At 35.8% G+C, this 2,797-nt stretch overlaps 1 pseudogene; it reads left to right on the forward strand.

Annotated features, from left to right (window-relative positions):
* The first annotated feature begins 1,045 nt into the window (after positions 1–1,045).
* On the forward strand, positions 1,046–1,409 carry LOC116624852 (annotated as a pseudogene).
* Positions 1,410–2,797: the final 1,388 nt, after the last annotated feature.

Raw genomic sequence — 2,797 nt, forward strand, 5'->3', positions numbered from 1 at the left:
TAACTATTGCTTATTGTCTCCTCGATACCATAATTTTATCTAGAACCTATCCTAAGACCAAAAAAAATGCAAACTTACAAAATATACCAATAATGAGATAAATACAAGCCTAGAGCCAATGCTGATCCTGCTTATATTTCCTTAATCAATGTGCTGAAAAAGCAAGAGACTCCAAAAACCATTGGCATAAACTAGAATCAAAAAGAACCACAGAAAAAGATAGCACTAACACCAAATCCAGAAATACATGTAAGAAATGGAAACAGCTTTCTTCTATTAGCAGTTATCTCTGGGAACTCCTTGAAGAAGACACTAAATTTTAAACTATGTTGATAAGCAGCTTGGCATGAAGGTGAGGTCCCAAGGGACATAGTCAAGGGAATAGGAACATAGGGACTAAATTCTTTCTATGCCTCCATTAGACTTACTACAGTGCCTGGTACCCAAAAGACGCAAATTATTCTGCTAGGTGTTTGGCAAACTGATTTTGTTCAATGCTCTCCATTCTATCAGTGATATCATTCTATCAATTTAAGTTGAGAATCAAAGCAATGTGTTTACAGTTTTTCAAATACTCTACTGGAGGAAAAGAGGATCTGTAGTTGTATGTATAGTTTATGCCATGCTTCTAATATTTTTTTGAAGACTTTATTTTCAATGTTTTGGCTTAGTTGATGTCCCAATTTGAGACTTCTGGGCAATTAGTAAACAAAACAATCTACCCATAAGATGAACAGCTCAAGTCCTTCTTTAAAGCAGAAGTTAAGAAGTACCATGTCATTGAGAAAGGTGATAACTGAACAGCCCTCTTAACAAACTTTTCATTTTCAGAAATAACTGTCCTCCGTGTAGCAAAAGTTGGATGATGAAGTTGGATTCCAGAAATAAAGCAATTATTGTGTCAGATCAAACCTGACAAGAAGAAATTAGGGAAAGGCAGTATGTGAAGAAATAATGGCTGAGCTTTTTCCAAAATTAAAAAAAAAAAAAAAAAAGCATCACTGCTCCTTTTCTCCACCACCATGGTGTATGCAGTTGACTGCTCCTCGTCACGTCTTCTCACAAGACTTTCAGGATCAAGTGATTCCTGGCCAAGAAACAAAAGCAGAATCGTCCCACTCCTCAGTGGATCTGGATGAAAACTGGTAATAAAATCAGGTACATGGGGCATCTGGGAGGCTCAGTTGGTTGAGCATGTGACTCTTGGTTTCGGCTCAAGGTTATGATCTCTTGGGTCCTGAGATCAAGCCCTGTGTCGGGCTCCACACTCAGCAGGGAGTCTGCTTGAGATTCCTTCCCCCTGCCCCTCCCTCTGCTTGATCTCTCTAAAAATAAATTAAATCTTTAAAAAAAAAATCAGGTACAACTCCAAGAGGAGGCATTGGAGAAGAATCAAGTTGGGTCTATAAGGGATCGCACACGAGACAGCACGCATATCTATGTTGCATGAAGGTCATGTGTTTGTATCCTATCACTCTGTCAACATCACGACTACCTGAACAAAAGACATATTTTATTGGGGAAATGATGTTTCTGCATTACTATGCTTCTGCACCAGTAGGTTGGTTCATTAATCAATATGTGAGAACTTCTGTTTGAAAAAATATTTAGATTCAGGAACCCAAATGAATTCAAGTAGAATAAGTAAAAAGAAAGCCGTATATAGTGTATGTATAGTAAAAATTAGAACATCAAAGACAAAAAAAAACTAAAGTAGCAAAGAAATAGAAAAGTAAAAAGAAATGCATGTACATTTATGCAAGCTGTGCAATATACTAACGAGGTGAAGCTATTCACTTGAGGTCTCTGTGAGTGATGCCCTTGGGAAATGAGCAATGCTCAGTCTGATCAGGCTTGTGTGGCATCCCAGTGTCTACAAAAAGTGATGAATAACCTGTCAATGACTGTACCCATTGACAACAATGAAAGCCATAGATATTTTATATTTCTATATTTTTATTTATATATAAATATTATATTCAAAATGCTAAGATAAAACAACCTTCAATGTAGAAATTTATATCCAAAGAAACTATCTTTCAATGTCAAGTCTGAAATAGAGGTTTTCAAAAAATTGGTAAATAAAAACTACGAAAGATCACCACAAATAAGCTTCTCTAAGAATCTTGAAAGTATGAAGGAGTGAAAGAGAATAATCTGAGAAGTAAGGTCAAGCATTCCACAAATGACATAAGCAAATGGAGAAAAGAAAGAAATTCTACATCTAGGTAAAATAACCAACTGGACTATCTAAAACAGTAATAAAAATGTCTAATATATGGGACAAAAATTTTGGATAAGAATTTCATGAATTGAGAGATGCATGATTTGGAGTACAGAATTCTAAGTTCTTTTTATTGATTGAAAGGATGGTTAAAATATTAATGTTACGGGGCACCTGGGTGGCTCAGTCGTTAAGCGTCTGCCTTTGGCTCAGGTCATGATCCCAGGGTCCTGGGATCGAGCCCCGCATCGGGTTCCCTGCTCCGCGGGAAGCCTGCTTCTCCCTCTTCCACTCACCCTGCTTGTGTTCCCTCTCTCGCTGTGTCTCTTTCTGTCAATTAAATAAAATCTTTTAAAAATAAATAAATAAATAAATAAAAATAAAATATTAATGTTAGAACTTATTAACCATAAAAAAGGAACTTAAGCATTTTAGTAAATACAAAAAAATATAAATAGAAAAGGTTAACTTACGAATTAGCAGAAAAAACAGAATTGGGGGAAAAGAGAATTTTAAAAATATGAAAAGGGACATTGGATATTCTTTCCTGCTTTGTCAAAGATTAACTGACCA

This window comes from Phoca vitulina, unplaced genomic scaffold (genome assembly GCF_004348235.1).
Source record: "Phoca vitulina isolate PV1807 unplaced genomic scaffold, GSC_HSeal_1.0 scaffold71, whole genome shotgun sequence".
In the NCBI taxonomy this organism is placed as follows: Eukaryota; Metazoa; Chordata; class Mammalia; order Carnivora; family Phocidae; genus Phoca; species Phoca vitulina.